At 45.5% G+C, this 20,393-nt stretch overlaps 1 protein-coding gene across 1 annotated transcript in view; it reads left to right on the top strand.

The window, feature by feature from the left end:
• LOC122935208 (zinc finger protein 397-like) overlaps nt 1-20,393 on the top strand; it is a 1,371,324-nt gene that overhangs the window by 833,350 nt on the left and 517,581 nt on the right. The gene's annotated exons all lie outside the window — the stretch shown is intronic.

Here is a 20,393-nt window from a genome sequence, read left to right as displayed (position 1 = left end):
CCCCATTAGTAGATATTCACAACCTTTTCTCTCTCATGTTCTATCCATTTGTCAAAAGGAGTGGGGTGTCACCCCCAGAGGGCGGAGCTAGTAAAGGTTCACACTTTATGTGCGCGCGTCAGTCTGTGGGATCCGTTCCAGATATTGGTGCTGCTGGGAGACTGGACGCCATCATTCCCAGCGCTGACGCTGTTCAGGGGTCCTGGGACGCCGGAACCCCTAGCGTCAGCTGTTGCCAGGGAACCTCTGTAGTCATGTCTCCTGACTTGGACATGTGGTGGGAGGTTCCTTCCTCTGCACGCTCTCAGCGCTCACCTGTGCTTCCCTGGTCTGAGGGTGGAGATTGAGTGTGACCTCAGCGGTGTCAGGTGATCTTTGGAGGGATATTTAAACCTGGTCTTTCCCCTCACTCACTGCTGATCATTCAGTTGCTTCCCTGGTTCTGGATCTGAAGCTATCTGGTGAGTGGTTTCTCTGGTGGTTGACTCTGGTTCTGGATCTGAAGCTATCTGGTGAGTGGTTTCTCTGGTTATTGACTCTGGCTTTGGTTTTGGTTGTCTTCTGGATCTTGTGCCCTGGCTTACGTTTACTGACCATTCTCGTGTTTCCCTATTGTCCATGGCATAGATTTACGGTATTTACTTTAGGGTTTTGCCCAACTGCGGCCAGTTTGCCCAGCCACCCTGCTACTGACACCTGGGAAGGGCTCTGCCCAAGTCCCTCTTCCTGCTGGAGGCGGGTGAAGAGTTTCCCGGCCCTCAAGGGTGTTCCGAGTGTGACGACTTGCGCAACGTGTGTCTGGTACGCCGGGTTTGCTGGCCATCAGTTTGGCTTTATCATTACATTAGTATAACAATAACTATAGGCAAATGCATGGTTGACCGTGTTAACCACTTCAGCCCCGCTAGCTAAAACCCCCTTCATGACCAGGCCACTTTTTACACTTCGGCACTACACTACTTTCACCGTTTATCGCTCGGTCATGCAACTTACCACCCAAATGAATTTTACCTCCTTTTCTTCTCACTAATAGAGCTTTCATTTGGTGGTATTTCATTGCTGCTGACATTTTAACTTTTTTTGTTATTAATCGAAATGTAACGATTTTTTTGCAAAAAAATGACATTTTTCACTTTCAGCTGTAAAATTTTGCAAAAAAAACGACATCCATATATAAATTTTTCGCTAAATTTATTGTTCTACATGTCTTTGATAAAAAAAAAAATGGTTTGGGTAAAAGTTATAGCGTTTACAAACTATGGTACAAAAATGTGAATTTCCGCTTTTTGAAGCAGCTCTGACTTTCTGAGCACCTGTCATGTTTCCTGAGGTTCTACAATGCCCAGACAGTAGAAAACCCCCACAAATGACCCCATTTCGGAAAGTAGGCACCCTAAGGTATTCACTGATGGGCATAGTGAGTTCATAGAACTTTTTATTTTTTGTCACAAGTTAGCGGAAAATGATGATTTTTATTTTATTTTATTTTTTTCTTACAAAGTCTCATATTCCACTAACTTGCGACAAAAAATAAAAAATTCTAGGAACTCGCCATGCCCCTCACAGAATACCTTGGGGTGTCTTCTTTCCAAAATAGGGTCACTTGTGAGGACGTTATACTGCCCTGGCATTTTAGGGGCCCAAATGTGTGAGAAGAAGTTTGCAATCAAAATCTGTAAAAAATGGCCTGCGAAATCCGAAAGGTGCACTTTGGAATATGTGCCCCTTTGCCCACCTTGGCTGCAAAAAAGTGTCACACATCTGGTATCGCCGTACTCAGGAGAAGTTGGGGAATGTGTTTTGGGGTGTCATTTTACATATACCCATGCTGGGTGAGAGAAATATCTTGGCAAAAGACAACTTTTCCAATTTTTTTATACAAAGTTGGCATTTGACCAAGATATTTTTCTCACCCAGCATGGGTATATGTAAAATGACACCCCAAAACACATTCCCAACTTCTCCTGAGTACGGCGATACCAGATGTGTGACACTTTTTTGCAGCCAAGGTGGGCAAAGGGGCACATATTCCAAAATGCACCTTTCGGATTTCGCAGGCCATTTTTTACACATTTTGATTGCAAAGTACTTCTCACACATTTGGGCCCCTAAATTGCCAGGGCAGTATAACTACCCCACAAGTGACCTCATTTTGGAAAGAAGACACCCCAAGTTATTCTGTGAGGGGCATGGCGAGTTCCTAGAATTTTTTATTTTTTGTCGCAAGTTAGTGGAATATGAGACTTTGTAAGGAAAAAAGGAAAAAAAAGAAAAATCATCATTTTCCGCTAACTTGTGACAAAAAATAAAAAATTCTATGAACTCGCCATGCCCCTCACGGAATACCTTGGGGTGTCTTCTTTCCAAAATAGGGTCACTTGTGGCGTAGTTATACTGCCCTGGCAATTTAGGGGCCCAAATGTGTGAGAAGTACTTTGCAATCAAAATGTGTAAAAAATGGCCTGTGAAATCCGAAAGGTGCTCTTTGGAATATGTGCCCCTTTGCCCACCTTGGCTGCAAAAAAGTGTCACACATCTGGTATCGCCGTACTCAGGAGAAGTTGGGGAATGTGTTTTGGGGTGTCATTTTACATATACCCATGCTGGGTGAGAGAAATATCTTGGCAAAAGACAACTTTTCCCATTTTTTTATACAAAGTTGGCATTTGACCAAGATATTTTTCTCACCCAGCATGGGTATATGTAAAATGACACCCCAAAACACATTCCCCAACTTCTCCTGAGTACGGCGATACCAGATGTGTCACACTTTTTTGCAGCCTAGATGCGCAAAGGGGCCCAAATTCCTTTTAGGAGGGCATTTTTAGACATTTGGATCCCAGACTTCTTCTCACGCTTTAGGGCCCCTAAAAAGCCAGGGCAGTATAAATACCCCACATGTGACCCCACTTTGGAAAGAAGACACCCCAAGGTATTCAATGAGGGGCCTGGCGAGTTCATAGAATTTTAATTTTTTTGCATAAGTTAGCGGAAATTGATTTTTTTAGTTTTTTTCTCACAAAGTCTCACTTTCCGCTAACTTAGGACAAAAATTTCAATCTTTCATGGACTCAATATGCCCCTCACGGAATACCTTGGGGTGTCTTCTTTCCGAAATGGGGTCACATGTGGGGTATTTATACTGCCCTGGCTTTTTAGGGGCCCTAAAGCATGAGAAGAAGTCTGGAATATAAATGTCTAAAAATGTTTACGCATTTGGATTCTGTGAGGGGTATGGTGCGTCCATGTGAGATTTTATTTTTTGACACAAGTTAGTGGAATATGAGACTTTGTAAGAAAAAACAACCCAAAAAATATATATATTTCCGCTAACTTGAGCCAAAAAAATGTCTGAATGGAGCCTGACAGGGGGGTGATCAATGACAGGGGGTGATCACCCATATAGACTCCCTGATCACCTCCATCATTGATCACCCCCCTGTCATTGATCACCCCCCTGTAAGGCTCCATTCAGACGTCCGTATGATTTTTACGGATACATGGATCGGATCCGCAAAACACATGCGGACGTCTGAATGGAGCCTTACAGGGGGGTGATCAATGACAGGGGGTGATCAGGGAATCTATATGGGTGATCACCCGCCTGTCATTGATCACCCCCCTGTAAGGCTCCATTCAGACGTCCGTATGTGTTTTGCGGATCCGATCCATGTATCCATGGATCCGTAAAAATCATACGGACGTCTGAATGGAGCCTTACAGGGGGGTGATCAATGACAGGGGGGTGATCAATGCAGGGGGGTGATCAGGGGTTAATAAGTGACGGGGGGGGGTGTAGTGTAGTGTTTTGTGCGACATTACTGACCTACCTGTGTCCTCTGGTGGTCGATCCAAGCAAAAGGGACACCAGAGGACCAGGTAGTAGGTATATTTGACGCTGTTATCAAAACAGCGTCTAATATACCTTTAGGGGTTAAAAAAAAATCACATCTCCAGCCTGCCAGCGAGCGATCGCCGCTGGCAGGCTGGAGATCCACTCGCTTACCTTCTGTTCCTGCGTGCGCGCGTTCACAGGAAATCTCGGGTATCGCGAGATGACGCGCCGATGCGTCCAGGAGGAACAAATCAACCACCTCCCGGACGCATCGGCGCGTTAGGCGGTCGGGAGGTGGTTAAAGGCATTGCAAACAAAAAAGAGGAGGGGAGGTCAGCACATCCCAATGCACAGGTGCACGTCGCTGTGGCTGCAAATACATATAGAACAATAATAGTGCAACAGCACTCTACAAACCAAATAAAGTACAAAGGTATATTATATTGCAAATGCTATGCTAATAAATTAGAGATGCTTAGCAAATACATTTTGTACAAAATTATATGAGCCCGTCTGCCGCACGCCAAGGCGATCTCTATAAGACGGGTCCTAATACTAAACTCACCTGTCAAGTGCCATAACAGCGACTATGAAATTCAGGAAGTGTAGGTCCCACATGTATGCTGGGCCCCTTTTGGTTTATATCTGTGTGGTGCTAAAATGGCCTTCATTGAATCCAGGGACTACAAATACCAGCATGCATGCTGAGCAAGCTATGTACTCATGCTAATTAAAATCAGCCTGTGAGGCAGAAGAGGGGCTACAGGAGTGCATGACCAAATAGGAGTCCACTATCAAACCAGATAATTAACGGCCACTATGAAAAACTGAGAGTGAAGTATTGGCCAAAGGCTTTTCTTTTGTGCCCGCCACAAAGTTTAGTCCTTTTAATTGGATCAAAGATATTAATCTTTTTATTCGTAATTTAACCACTTCACATCAGCCCATAGGATATAAACGTCCTATGGGTGGATGTTTATCTCTAAATAGACATTCAAGAACTGCTAATCGTGCAGCTGCCGAGCGGGGAGCCCACTGTCAGTGACAGCAGGGCAACCCAGAGATAAGGCAGGGACAGTTCCCAGATGTCCCTGCCTTCTAGATAGCTGTATACACATCAGGCGGCCCGGTGGTCATGTGACTGCTGGGGCCAGGAGAGTGCAGGAGCTGTCGGGTCTTCTACAGACCTCGATCAGCCCTGCACTGAGGCTGTACAGCGTTGTATTCTGCTGTACAGCCTCTCTGGGGGGTGTATTTCCCCTGCTACTATGTCAGCCCCAGTTACAGGAGAAATCAATAGAGGAAAGTTACATTTCCCCCAGAGGTCTTGTATGACCTTATGGGGGACGCAAAGTGTAAAATAAAAAATATAAAAATAAGTGTTTTAAAAATAAAAAAAGGTTTTACATGCAAAAAAAATGTCCCCAATTTAAGTAATTAAAAAAACAAAAAAAAATATAGAAAAATAAATTTGACATATTTGGTATTACCGTGTCCATAACGACTGGCTCTATAAATATATCACATGAGCCACCCCGTCTGATAAACACCATAAAAAATACAATTAAAAACTGTCAAAAAAAGCCATTTTTGTCTCCTTACATCACAAAAAGTGCAACATTAAGTGATAAAAAAGGCGTATGTCCTACAAAATGGTACAAATAAAACCGTCATCTCATCTCACAAAAAATTAGCCCCTACAAAAGAAAATCGCCCCCAAAAAAATAAATCTATAGAATATGGAGACATTAAAACATAATTTCGTTTCAAAAATGCTATTATTGTTTTAAAGTGAAATAAATAAAAAAAGTACACATATTAGGTATCTCCATGTCCGTAACAACCACCTTTATAAAAATATCACATGACCTAACCCCTCAGGTGAACACCGTAAAATAAATTTTATAAAAACAGTGCCAAAAAAAATCCATTTTGTTGTCGCCTTACATCGCAAAAATTGCAACACCAAGCTATTAAAAATGCCCCCCAAAATAGTACCAATCAAACCATCACCTCATCCTGCAAAAAATGAGACCCTAACTAAGACAATCTGTCAAAAAATAAAAAAGCTATGGCTCTTAGACTATGGAGACACTAAAACATTTTTTTGTTTCAAAAATGCTATTATTGTGTAAAACTTAAATAAATAAGAAAAAATATACATATTAGGTATTGCCACATCCGTAAAGATCTGCTCTAAAAATGTCACATGACCTAAACCCTTAGGTGAACGCTGTAAAAATAAATAAATAAAAAATGTGCTAAAACAACCAATTTTTTGGTCACCTCGACCCATAAAGTGTAATAATGAATGATTAAAAAATCATATGTACCCAAAAATGGTACCAATAAAAACGTCAACTCTTCCTGTAAAAAAACAAGCCCCTGTACAAGACGATCGGCAGACAAAAAAAAAATATGGCGTTCAGAAAATGGAGACACAAAAACATAATTTTGTTTTAAAAAATGCTTTATTATGTAAAACTGAAACAAAGAAAGTAGACATATTTGATATTATTGCGTCCGTAATAACCTGCTCTATAAAAATACCACATGATCTAACCTGTCAGATGATTGTTGTAAAAAATAAATGCAGTGCCAAAACAGCCATTTTGTTGGTTACCTTGTTTCACAAAAAACTTAATATAAAGCAATTAAAAATCATATGTACCACAAAATAGTACCCATAAAACTGGCACCTTATCCCCTAGTTTCCAAAATGGGGTCACTTTTTGGGAGTTTCTACTGTAAGGGTGCATCAGGGGGGCTTCAAATGGGACATGGCATCTAAAAACCAGTTCAGCAAAATCTGCCTTCCAAAAACCATGTGGCGCTCCTTTTTTTCTCCGCCCTGCTGTGTGCCCATACATCAGTTTACGACCACATGTGGGGTGTTTCTTTAAACCGCAGAATCAGGGTAATAAATATTGAGTTTTGTTTGGCTGTTAACCCTTGATGTGTTAAAGGAAAAAATTGATTAAATTTGAAAATCTGCCAAAAAAGTGAAATTTAGAAATGTCATCTCTATTTTCCTTTTAATTCTTGTGGAACACCTAAAGAGTTAACAAAGTTTGTAAAATTAGTTTTGAGTAACTCGAGGGGTGTAGTTTCTACAATGGGGTCATTTATGGGGGGTTTTCACTATGTAAGCCACACACAGTGACTTCAGACCTGAACTGGTCCTTAAAAAGTGGGTTTTGGAAATGTTCTTAAACTTTTTAAGAATTGCTTCTAAAATTCTAAGCCTCTAACATCCTAAAAAAATAAAATGACATTTACAAAATGATGCCAACATAAAATAGACATATGGGGAATGTTAGGTAATAAATATTTTATGAGGTATCACTTTCTGTTTTAAATTTTGGATTATTTTTATAAATAAAGGTGAAATATATCGACTCATATTTACCACTGTCATGGAGTACAATGTGTCACGAGAAAACAATCTCAGAATGGCTTGGATAAGTAAAAGTGTTCCAAAGTTATTACCACATAAAGTGACACATGTCAGATTTCCAAAATTAGGCTCTGTCAGGAAGGGGGTAAATAGCCCGGATGTGAATTGGTTAAAGTGGAAAATATTTTTTAGGACCCACGACAACTATAACTGTCAAAAATTTGGGATCTTGAGGGGGTACATACATTGAGCTCCCTTTTGGAGGATGATGAACGGATCCCAGGACAAGGACCCTTCATTCTCTAAAGGATGGGCAAAGATTTCAGCCTCTAGATGTGCAAAGCTGGTAAAGAAATACCCCAAAAGACTGCAGCGAAAGGTGGTCCGACAAAGTACTGACTCTAGGGGCTGAAGACAAACGCACGCCGCACTGTACAGATCACTGTGAAAACCTGGTCTTCTTCTCGCCTCACACAGACTTGTACTTTTCACATAAAATCCCAATAAAATGCATTTTAGTTTGTGGGTGTAATGTGAGAAAATGTGGAAAAGCTCACGGGGTGTGAATACTTTCTCAAGGCACTGTATGTGTACAGCAAGGGACTAGCATGGCTACAGCTGATGCGCAGTGGGGAGGCAGTAGTCATGGCACAGGCAGAATACAAACGACTGTGAGAAAGGCACAACTCTTAAAGATGGTCCGGACACTTGTACATGGGGTGATGCATCACTAAGATCAGAGAGCAAGAAAACTGATAGACGACCATTAGGGGTTAATGGCTGTATTACACTGGCTGAGGGTCTGCCAGATCACAGCTAATCGTTAATTTCTAACGATAATTTGTTTTCCCTTAGTCATAACAGTGGCACAGATGGGGTATTCTGCCCCTGTGCACTGGTTAGTACAGGTGGAAAATTTATTGACAAGTGAAAGTAATTAAACAATTAACAAGACCCTCCCACCCCAATAAAGAGGGGGGTCAACCCCAGTCCCCTTGTGTAGTTACAAGCAGAAAAAATGACAACACTAAAGTATAACTAAGGGGGGGGGGGGATATTTGTGTACCATTGTTAGGACTAAGGGAAAACAAATTATCGTTAGAAATTAACGGTTTCCTTACGTCCTAACCAGTGGCACAGGTGGGGATTAGCAAGTAGAAACCCCCTATCTGGCCAAATGAGGAATAGCTATCTATCCTAGAATCCACTCTATAGTGGGAGATAAAAGTGGAGTGAGAACTCCAAGAAGCCGACTTACAGATGACATCCAGCGGAATCGAGCTTCTGTCGGCAAAGGAAGCAGCCACTGCTCGAGTAGAGTGGGCCTTCACAAACTCAGGTGGCTCCGAACCTTGAGATACATAAGACTCCCGAATTGCCTCTTTGATCCATCGACTGTTGGAGGGTTTAGAGACTTTCCTACCCTTGTGGGTATGGGAAAAAATGATAAGGAGGTTTTCATCCTTCCTAAATACCTTGGACCGTTCCAGGTAAATCCTGAGACATCTCAAAACGTTGAGGGTATGGAGCCCCCTTTCTTATGAGGAGGGGAGAGGAGCCCAAACTGTAAGAGATACCACCTGGTTGATGTTGCTGAACGTAGGCACCTTTGGAATAAAGGTAGGTAAAAACTTGAGCAGCACCCGGTCTTGCAGGAACTTGGTGTACGGCTCAAAAGCAGAAAAAGCTTGTAGTTCCCCAACTTGTTTTGCAGAAGTGATAGCTAATAAGTAATTTTCCAGGTTAGAAACTTGAGCTCCACCTCCTCTAAGGGCTTAAAGGGGGGAAATGATACCCCCCTGGGCACGACCGTTAAATCCCATACCGGGATAGGTTTAATTATCGTAGGCTTTACCTTGAAGCTCCCCTAAGGAACCTCTTGATAAGGGGTTCTTGAGAAATGGACCTGTTGAGAGAAGTTTGCACTCTGAGGGTCGAAAGTGACAATCCTTTATCCAGACCATCCTGAAGGAACTGTAGGATGGTAGGTATGGACACATCAGTGGATGACAGTTGACGACTGGAACACCAAGTTGAGAAAATCTTCAAAATTCTTGAATAAGATCTGTTGGTAGCCTCAGATCTGGAGTGCTCTAGGGTTCTCAAGACAGACCCTGATAGCCCTGATAAACCTCCAGGCTGTCAGGTTGAACATTTGAAGATTTGAGGAGGTCTGAGTGTCCCCCGACACCAGTACTAATTCTGGGGGAAGCCTCCAAAATTGCCTCCGACTCATCTGAATGAGTTGGGTAAACCAAGCTCTTTTTTTCGGCCAGTATGGAATGATGGTGATGACTGACGCTTGGTCCTACCTGATTTTCATCAATACCCTCGGAATCAAGGGAATTGGAGGGAAGATATAGGCCAGTCCAAACCTTCATGGGATTGACAGTGCATCTATTGCCACCGGGTTGTCTTCCCTGTCAAGGGAGCAATACCTCTCCCCACCTTGGTGTTGAACCTCGTTGCCATGAGATTGATCTCTGGCATTCCCCACATGAGCGTTATCTCCTTGAAGATGTCTGGATGGAGAGACCACTCCCCGGTTGGAAGACCTCGGCTCAGGCGATCTCCTATCATATTGTGAACTCCACGAATGTGGACGGCTGATAAGTGGGTGAGGTTCAATTCTGCCCAATCCAATATCACACCTATCTCTCTCAGGAGACTTTGTGCCTCCCTGCTTGTTGATGTACATTACAGCAGTCATGATGTCTGACTGTACTCTCACCGCTTTGCTATAAATGGAGGGAGTGAAATTAAAAAAGGCTAGCTTGATTGCCCTGATTTCTAGGAGATTTGATAAAAATAACTTCTCCTGAGGTGTCCAGATTCCTTGGACTGTCTTGTCTAGAAGATGTGCTCCCCAGCCTACTAGGGATGCATCTGTTTAAAGTATGATCCATGAAGTCAAAAATCATAAAGAGGAACAAAGAGGTCAGATCAGGGTATATCTGCGCTCTAGATTATCCGGAATAAATGCATCACTCTGAAAGAATAATCCTAAAACATAACATTTAATAATATATGCTGATAAAATCCTAGATACTATGTGCGAAAAATATATACTGGGATGAGTACGGTATCAAACCACTAATAGCAGTGGCCCATGGTCATCTCAGTATAGTGATGATAAATATTAAAGTGCGCGGCGGCACTGAGTGGGTAACCAGTGTGTCCTACCAGTACCAAGGGAAGGTCGTCGGCTGCTTCACCACACAATATTGTAGTAGTCGTTCATCCTGTATGGATGGTCGGATGAATCACAGGGGAGATAACAACCAGCTGACAGTCAAACACATGTGTGCAGGGTCCCTAAGGAATTCCTATGGCTGTCTATCCGGTAACCCTGTAACTAAGAGTGTGGTAGCAACCTGACCACAGGGCACTCGTCCTTGAAAGGACGATCCTGTCTGGAACCTTTCCCTAAGATGCTGTATGTCCCTAAATATGCATGAGCAAAGTCCCTACACGCATGTTTCGCTGCCAGGACATTGGGCAGTTCATCAGGGGAGATGATGTAAAGTAAAGCAGGTCAATCCTAGATGAAGTGGTCAAGCCTGCAGACCAAAAATGACGCGATCAGTCATATGGTCAGAAGGTGCACGAAGGTGGTCGGCTCCTGTGTGGGCTACATAGGTAAGAGGTTAAGGATGATGCAGTGTGCAGATTAATGTAACTGCATGTGGGGTATATGCTAGTGAGAAAGATAATAGATTTAGACCGGTCAATCAGTTCAGAAAAGTGGGGTATTGCAAACTAAGGCATACTGGCTGAGCTCATGGGACTGTGGGTACAGATCCACCAATCTCTCAGAGTTTCAGTCTCATTCAACCCCTGGACTAGAATTTTATGGTACCGTATCAGTGAATTGTCCCATTCATCACCCAGTGGCGTGAACACTGCGGATATGCCTACAGTTAAAGTCATAATAAGTAGATGAACCCTGATAGCTTATTGTTCCAGGGTCGTCGGGACAGCCTTTACTCTTTTACAATGTGAGGCGTGGATCCAGGTAGGCCTCCCTTCGAGTTTCACAGAGGTCGGGGTAGTCAGCAACACCTGGTACGGCCCCTCGTATCCTGGTTCGAGGGTGTTTCTTGACCACCACCCACTCTCCAGGTTTGAGAGTGTGGCTTCCCTCTAGGGAGTCAGGATCTGGAATGGAAGAGAAAACTTGTGCACGTATGTTAGACAATTGTTTACTCAGGGCAATCACATATTTTGCAACAGATTCATAATGCATTTGCAATTGCTGTGGGAAGTACTGCCCCATCCTAGGCCCTGTCCCAAACTAAATTTCATATGGAGTCAGTTTGTGTGGAGGCCTAGGGGTGTGTCTGACTGAAAATAGTTCTATTGGCAGGCATTGTACCCAACTGAGCCCTGTCTCCCTAGTCATTTTCAGCATCTTGGACTTCAGTACCCCGTTCAGTCGTTTGACTTTGTCGCTGCTTTGGGGTCTGTAGGGCGTGGGATAGGCTAAGTGTGACCCTATCATCTTCCAGACTTCTTGGGTTAAGCTAGCAGTGAATTCTGGGCCCTGATCACTTTCAATGACCTCAGGTACTCCGAACCTACAAACAGTTTCCTGCATTAGTTTCTTAGCAGTTGTTGTGGCTGTCTGATTTTGGACGGGGTAGGCTTCTGGCCACCCAGAGAACAAGTCTACCACTACTAACACATATTGAAACCCTTGGCACATTGGCATCTGGATGTAGTCAATTTGAATCCGTTGGAACGGGTACGGAGCGTTGGGGAGACATTTGGTTGGTGTAGGCTCAGTTCTTCCCGGGTTAGATTGGTGGGTGGGCCCATGAGCTATTGAAGCTATCAGAGGATAGAGAGCTTTGGGCAGACATACTCTCTTTTCTTGGGTCCACAGTCCAGATTCTTTCTCTTCTTGGGCTGACTCTTTCAGCCAATCCAATTTTTTGGCATGGGCTGCTTCTGTAACTGGACTAGCAGGTCCCAGGAGACCTCTTTTGATTTCTGTGTTGGGTCTGTTGTGTACTCTGTTGCCATCAAGACTTGGGAGGTCTGTTCTTCTTCCTCCTTCAGTGCTGCTTGCTTTGCTGTTTGATCAGCTAGGGAATTTCTTCTGGCTTCAGAGGTGTCAGCTTGAGTGTGAGCCTTTACCTTAATCACTGCCACTTGGGTGGGTAAGAGTACTGCTGTCATTAGAGCTGCTAATGCTGAACCATTCTTGATTGGTGTTCCTGTGGCCGTGATGTATTCCCGGGCCTTCCATATTTCTCCAAAGTCATGAACTACTCCAAAGTCATAGCTAGAGTCAGTGTAAATGTTGGCAATTGAGTCTTTTGCCATGAGGCAGGCTTCAGTGAGGGCAATGAGTTCAGCCTCCTGTGCTGACTGGTCTGGGCGCAATTGTCTTGCACACAGCACCTCATGCTCACTAGTGACTGCCATGCCTGTATGGAACTTTCCCTTGTCATCGGCGTACCTTGAGCCATCCACAAAGAGAGTCCAGTGTGGATTCAGTAATGGAGTGTCCTGAATTGATGGTGGCCTTCCTACTTCAGCCTCCATCATTGTGAGGCAGTCATGTTCCGGTTTAGCATAAATTGAGTCAGGGGAACCTCATATTTCTTTTTCTTAAAGATCCTCTTCAGCCTGTAGATCAATATACTCGTCAGATTCTCCAGTATACTCCCCCCTTGGAAGAGGGAGAAGAGCAGCAGGATTGAGGATGTGACATATTTGAATAGTGACAATATCAGGTAGGAGCAGGCTACCTTGCAATCATAGGTGACATTGATTAGTCAGATGCCTAGGTTGTGTTTGTTGGAGAATGGCAGAAATATAATGTGGTGCTAGGATAGTGAGGGTCGCACATTAAAAACAATAAACCACAATACATCAAGGGAGAACCCTTGCGTACTGGCCCATCGTCCCTTGCACCTAGTGGAGCCGTCTAAAGACCTCTGTATAGAGTAATCACTGGACGTGAAGACTTTTGAGTCCGGGTCAGCACACTCTGGGCTACCGCGGACCGCTCTCCCCTTTCTGTGATCATCCCCTTTTTGGGGATTTGAGTCAGATGCCGGGCTGAACTCCGATACAGGCTAATAGGAGAACCCCGTGTCTCAGTCAGTGATACTTGTCAACAGGGTCTTCTTCACAACTTATAGGCACAACACAGTACATCAAGACTTTAAAAAACATATGGGGTTCTTACTTTCATGCCCTCGAGGATGTCCCAGACTGCTGCCGCACCCCTCCCTCAGACGAGCACCAAGAGGCTACACAAGGGGACACTTTATAGGCAAGATGACTCCGTTTTCCTACCTAGTATTACGGGTCGCGATCCCGGTGTCCGTTAGAGTGCCTCTCCTCGTCCGGTCTCCAGGGGTACGGGAACAGAGGGTCAAATCCTCGAGCCCCACGCTGGGCTCCAAATTTGTTCTGGTTATGGTCAAGCTGCCAGTTCGGTTGATGTACTGCTCCAAATTAATTAATGTTAAAATATACGTATACTGAGAGATCAATACTGAGACAGCACACAGCTGGGGGTCATAACAGGAACTCTGGTTTATTGCAGAACAGCAGACAGTATATAGGACAGTAGAGATGTTGCAAACATAAAATTTTCCGTTGGCGAACGTGAATTTCCGCAAATGTTCGTGAATGGGCGAACCACCATAGACTTCAATAGGCAGGCGAATTTTAAAACCCACAGGGACTCTTTCTGGCCACAATAGTGATGGAAAGGTTGTTTCAAGGGGACTAACACCTGGACTGTGGCATGCCGGAGGGGTATCCAAGGCAAAACTCCCATGGCAAATTACGTAGTTGACGCACAGTCGGGTTTTAATCCATAAAGGGCATAAATCACCTAACATTCCTAAATTGTTTTGAATAACGTGCTTTAAAACATCCAGTGTGTGTATACGATCAGGTATGATGTTGTATTGATCAGGTAGTGCAAGGGTTACGCCCGCTTCACAGTGACAAACCAAACTCCCTGTTTATCGCACCGCAAACAGTCCATTTGCACAACCGCAAACTCCCCATTTGCACAAGGTTGGATACCAAGCTAGCCATGTCCCGTTCCTTGTCCTCATTGATGTCATTGAAGGTCTCTTCCTCCACCCAGCTACGTACAACACCAAGGGTCCCCGAAAGGTTACAACAAGCCCCCTGGGACGCCTGCTGTGTTTGGTCTTCCACCTCCTCAAAGCCACCTTCCTCCTCTGACTCTTCTTCAGACTCCTCTCTCTGCGTTGCCACAGGTTCAGCAATCGACAACGACAAGGCTGCTTCTGGTGGTGATGGTGACCACAACTCTTCCTCTTCATGCTCATCTACAGCCTGATCCAGCACTCTTTGCAGGGCACGCTCCAGAAAAAACACATATGGGATGAGGTCGATGATGTTGCCTTGGGTTAACTGACCAGGTTTGTCACCTCCACAAAAGGACGCATGAGCCTACAGCCATTGTGCATGAGCGTTCAGTAACGCGGCCAGAAAATACCCAGCTCCGCAGAGGCTGTTCTCTTTTTTAAATTAAAAAAATCTGTTCCTACCAGTTTAATCTCTGTTTTGTCCCCTATCAGGGGCCGGTGTATGGAATAGATTTTAGGAACCGGGAGATGGAAAAAGATGCTTGGTCGATCCTCTGCTAATTTGGGGCACTGCGCGTACGGCTTGCAATGTACTGTGCCACCAGATATGAGTGGTGTGTTTAAGTAGTACTATTACTATCACTTTAATCCCTGTTACGTCCCCTATCAGGGGACGTGTATGGAATATATTATAGGAACCGGGAGATGGAAAAAGATGCTTGGTCGGTCCTCCTACTTCCAACTTGGGGCACTGCGCGTGCGCCGTGTAATGTACTATGCAATCCCAATATGAGTGGTGGTGTTAAGTAATACTATTCCTATCAGTTTAATCCCTGTTACGTTCACTAGTATTATTATTATAAGGTGTGTTAAGTAGTACTATTCCTATCAGTTTAATCCCTGTTACGTCCCCTATCAGGGGACGTGTATGGAATAGATTTTAGGAACCGGGAGATGGAAAAAGATGCTTGGTCGGTCCTCCTACTTCCAATTTGGGGCACTGCGTGTGCAATATACTGTGCCACCAGATATTAGTGGTGTGTTAAGTAGTACTATTCCTATCAGGGGATGTGTATGGAATAGATTTTAGATAACCGCAAAGAGTTGTCAATAGTTGACACACTCCTGAATTTTATTCCTCTATGCGTCAATCTTGGTGTAGTGATGACTGTGCTCGTGCGCACGTTTGGGAGATTGCAGGCGATGGCGGTTTTTCAAAGCCTATGGTCGTGCTGAGGTAGTTCAGTGATAGTTAAATGACCCAGAAAACAATTATTCTGCAGTGTGGGCCCATTGTTGGCCTAGTAGGCTTTTATGATCACCTTAGATGATCACAAAGAAAATTAATGTTTTTTCTATGCAAAATTATCCAGCCGATCGCTTTTGGTCTGTTCACAATGAAGCAACGACCTTATCATCTGGGGTGTGCCAACGATGCCATTGCCAACACACTCAGAGGTGGTCGCTTCATTGTGATACGCAAGCCCCTTCACCACAACAAGGTAACGATCACGAAGGGGAATTGACACATGTATGGGCCTTTTTTTTGTTTGGTTTTTGCAGCCACAGTGCAGCACCAGAGGGCAGAATTTGGTATTGTTGCAGCCCCTACAGCAGCGGCCAGAAAAATGGATGTTTCCCAGGCAGAAAGTGCCCTAAAACATTGTGGCTTGAACCATAGTTGGTGGCAGATAAGTCACGCAAGTCATCCGGCATTCAGAGATAAAATACAGCAGCGTGTGGACCATTTTTAGCCCAAGGCAGGTCATCTCATCAGGCCTTTTTTAGTCGAATGTATCGTCCACTGTCAGTCCCTTCGGGATCCATCCCTTATTTATCTCAATAAAGGCGAGGTAATCTAGACTTTTTTTGACCTAGGCGACTTCTCTTCTCAGTGACAATTCCTCCTGCTGCACTGAAGGTCCTTTCTGACAGGACACTTGAAGCGGGGCAGGCCAGAAGTTCTATCGCAAGTTGGGATAGCTCAGGCCACAGGTCAAGCCTGCATACCCAGTAGTCAAGGGGTTCATCGCTCCTCAGAGTGTCGATATCTGCAGTTAAGGCGAGGTAGTCGGCTATCTGTCGGTCGAGTCGTTCTCTGAGGGTGGACCCCGAAGGGCTGTGGTGATGCGTAGGACTTAAAAAGCTCTGCTTGTCCTCCATCGACAACATGTCTGTAAAGCGTCCTCTCCTTGCCGCCGTGGTCGTGGTAGGAGGAGGATTACTTTCACCTCTTCCCCTGTAAGATTCCTGTTGTGCTGTGACATTACCCTTATACGCTGTGTAAAGCATACTTTTTAATTTATTTTGGAACTGCTGCATCCTTTCCAACTTCCGGTAATTCGGTAACATTTCAGGCACTTTCTGCTTATACCGGGGGTCTAGTAGCGTGGCCACCCAGTACAGGTCGTTCTCCTTCAGCCTTTTTATACGAGGGTCCCTCAACAGGCACGCAGCATGAAAGACACCATTTGCACAAGGTTGGATGCCGAGCTCCTCATGTCCCGTTCCTCGTCCTCACTGATGGTCTGTTCTTCCCCCCAGCCATGTACAACACCATGGGTACCAGATAGGTGACAACAAGCACCCTGGGATGCCTGCTGTGGTTGGTCTTCCTCCTCCTCAAAGCCACATTCCTCCTCTGACTCCTCTTCCAGCGTTGCCGCAGGTCCAGCAAGCAATGCTGATAAGGCTGTTTCTGGTGGTGATGATGGTGACCACAACTCTGCCTCTTCACGCTCATCTACGGCCTGATCCAGCACTCTTCGCAAGGCACGCTCCAGGAAGAAAAAATAATGGGATGATGTCGCTGATGGTGCCTTTGGTGCGACTAGGTTTGTCACCTCCTCAAAAGGACGCATAAGCCTACAGGCATTGCGCATGAGCATCCAGTAATGTGGCGAAAAAATTCCCAGCTCCGCAGAAGCTGTCTTAGCACCCCGGTCATACAAATACTCGTTGACGGCTTTTTCTTGTTGGAGCAGGCGGTTGAACATTAGGAGTGTTGAATTCCAAATCAAACGCCTCACTGGCATGTTGTTTCGCCGCTGAATGTCTGAAAAGTGCGCCATGGCCGTGTAGGAACGCCTGAAATGGCCACAGAGCTTCCTGGCCTGCTTGAGGACTTCCTGTAAGCCTGGGTACTTATGCACAAAGCGTTGTACGATCAGATTACACACATGTGCCATGCACGGCACATGTGTCAACTTGCCCAAATTCAATGCCGCCAACAAATTGCTTCCGTTGTCACACACCACTTTGCCGATCTCCAGTTGGTGCGGAGTCAGCCACTGATCCACCTGTGCGTTCAGGGCGGACAGGAGTGCTGGTCCAGTGTGACTCTCTGCTTTCAGGCAAGTCAACCCCAAGACGGCGTGACACTGTCCTATCCGGGATGTGGAAAAGCCCCTGGGGAGCTGGGGGGGGGGGTGCAGTTGATGTGGAGCAAGACGCAGCAGCAGAAGAGAACTCAGCTGATGAGGTTATGGATGAGGATGGAGTAGGAGGAGTAGAGAAGGTGGCTGCAGGCCTGCCTGCAAGTCATGGCGGTGTCACCAACTCCTCTGCAGAGCCACGCATTCCATGCTTGGCAGCCGTCAGCAGGTTTACCCAATGCACAGTGTAGGTGATATACCTGCCCTGACCGTGCTTTGCAGACCAGGTATCAGTGGTCAGATGGACCCTTGCCCCAACACTGTGTGCCAGACATGCCATGACTTCCTTTTGCACAATAGAGTACAGGTTGGGGATTGCCTTTTGTGAAAAGAAATTTTCGGCCGGGTACCTTCCACTGCGGTGTCCCAATAGCTCCAAATTTTTTGAAGGCCTCAGACTCCACCAGCTTGTATGGTAAAAGCTGGCGGGCTAAGAGTTCCGACAAGCCAGCTGTCAGACGCCGGACAAGGGGGTGACTTTGTGATATTGGCTTCTTACACTCAAACATGTCCTTGACAGACACCTGACTGTGGGCAGATGAGCAGGAACTGCTCAAGGCGAGAGGCGGAGTGGCGGGTGGTTGAGAGGGGACAAGGAGGACAGCAGTGGTTGACGTAGCTGAAGATGCTGGACCAGGAGGAGGATGGTGGCTTGGAGCTTGTGTGCTGCTTGTACTCATGTGTTGATCCCATAGGCGTTTGTGATTTGAGATCATGTGCCTTCGCAAAGCAGTTGTATCTAGGTGGGTGTTGGACTTCCCACAACTCAGTTTCTTTTGGCACAGGTTGCAAATGGCATCGCTGTTGTCAGAGGCAGACACACACAAAAAAAATGCCACACTGCTGATCTCTGCAATGACGTCATTCTGGTGGTGGCAACAGCATGCGTTGATTGGCGTGCTGTCTGGCTGACCCCAGGTGCCGATACATGCTGTCTGACTGTGCCACTAGCTCCTTGCGATGACCTCCCCCTGCTTCCAACTCGTCTCCTCCTCCTCTCTGTCTCCCCTTCTGAACTTTCCCCCTCTTCTTCTTCTCTTCGAGCAGGCACCCACGTGGCATCCACGGACACATCGTCATCATCAGCCACTTCACTTGTATCTGACACCTCAGCAAAGGAAGCAGCAGCGGGTACAACATCATCATCATCATCACACTGTACGTCCATGTGTGTAATGCTGCCTGACTGAGACATATCCCTGTTATCTACATCCTCTGGCAATAATGGTTGCGCATCACTAATTTCATCCAACTGATGTGTAAATAACTCCTCTGAGGGATCAAGTGAAGCGGCTGTGGTGGCTGTGGTGCTAGTGTTGGTCGTGGTGGCGGCGGGCGGGCGAGTGGTAACTTGAGAGGTGCCTGAAGCTAAGCTGGAGAAGGATGGTGCGTCAAGGTTCCGAGCGGAAGCTGTAGAAGATTGGGTGTCCTGTGTTAGCAAGTCAACTATGTCCTCAGAACTTTTCGAGTTCAGCGTACGTGGCCTCTGAACACTGGGCATTATTCTAGGGCCAAAGGGAATCACAGCACCACGACCACGACGGCCCCTGCGGGGTGGCCTGCCTCTGCCTGTCATTTATTTTAGATTAGTTTAGTTGTACTATGCGTGCAAGGTAGTGTGTCACCAGATATGAGTGGCACTGTGCACTGGCAGAAGTTGGCAGAGTAGACCCTGTAGGCCTGACACACACGCTTGCAGACAAATAACTGCTATTCAATCTATTACAGTCAAAATAGTTTTTTTTTTTTTATGTAATCTACTGTGACACCAGATATGAGTTGCGCTGGTGACACTGTGCACTTGCAGGGCCTGAAACACACACGTGTGCAGTCAAAAAAGTTATATATTTTTTTTAATGCAAGCTACTGTGACACCAGATATGAGTGGTGGCACTGGGCAAGTGGGCACAGTATACGCTGTGGGCCTGACACACACGCTGGCAGGCAACTGCAATTAGATTACACAGGGGGAAAAAAAGCAGACTGATGTACCAGCCCTGAAAAGGGCTTTTTGGGGTGCTGTCTGGACGCTGTCCTTACAGCAGATGAGTCTGTGGACACAGAACACTGCCCTAGCTAACGCTTTCCCTATTATATCAGCAGCAGCAGCACTGTCCCTCCTCTCACTGAGAATGCAGATTCCGAATGAATCTATAATGGATGCTGTCCAGGAGGTGGGAGGGTCTGGGAGGGAGGGTCTGCTGCTGATTGGCTGGAATGTGTCTGCTGACTGTGAGGTACAGGGTCAAAGTTTACTCAATAATGATGAATAGGGGGCGGACCGAACATTGCATATGTTCGCCCGCCGTGGCAAACGTGAACAAGCCATGTTCGCTAGCGAATAGTTCGGGACATCTCTTTAGGACAGGAAGGAGTGGGGGGTGTAAGGTGGCGTGTATCTTTTCTATTGGCTATAAACTCTGTATTTTCTGTCACATCGATGACAAGAGGAAGTTCCCCCCTCCCCCTTCCAGATAGGGGAAGCTGCTTCCTTGAGCTGAATGGAAACCGTCTTGTAACACATGATAAAGCAAAGAGCAAGATTCTTGTTCTAGGCGTTGGCTGGGTACCTGGCCGCCATTTTTACTACAGTATAGTTCTCAACAAGCAAGTATCCATTTTGTATCAATAGTCCATAACAG

This window comes from Bufo gargarizans, chromosome 4 (genome assembly GCF_014858855.1).
Source record: "Bufo gargarizans isolate SCDJY-AF-19 chromosome 4, ASM1485885v1, whole genome shotgun sequence".
Taxonomy (NCBI): domain Eukaryota; kingdom Metazoa; phylum Chordata; class Amphibia; order Anura; family Bufonidae; genus Bufo; species Bufo gargarizans.
Note: the sequence above shows the minus strand (reverse complement) of the source record. Positions and strands in the feature narration are given on the sequence as shown.